Source organism: Mastomys coucha, unplaced genomic scaffold (genome assembly GCF_008632895.1).
Source record: "Mastomys coucha isolate ucsf_1 unplaced genomic scaffold, UCSF_Mcou_1 pScaffold3, whole genome shotgun sequence".
NCBI lineage: Eukaryota > Metazoa > Chordata > Mammalia > Rodentia > Muridae > Mastomys > Mastomys coucha.
In genome coordinates, this window is record NW_022196909.1 from 9,006,570 (window position 1) to 9,006,935 (window position 366).

The window sequence follows — 366 nt, forward strand, 5'->3', positions numbered from 1 at the left end:
TTTGCATGTAATATTGGTAATAGAGAATTAACTTAAAATTGGTAACTCAGGGTTGGAGTCATGTTAAGTGACAACACCTGGCATGAGCCGACCCAAGAATATTTTATGTAATTCTTACCCTTATAAATTTAGTAAGACCAAGGGTGAGGCCTGAACCAGAGATAAGATGTAAAATGGCATCTTTGGTGTATTCAAAATTGCACTGTCATGCATTCTCATGTAAGAATTGGCAGCCAAGCTTTGGAATGTGATAGTCATGCTTTGATATTGATTTTAAAGAAAATAGAATGTCTAAAATTGGGTTTTGTTTAAATTATGGTAATACCTTAACATTACAAGAATTAAAAAGGTGTGGAGTCTAGTAGA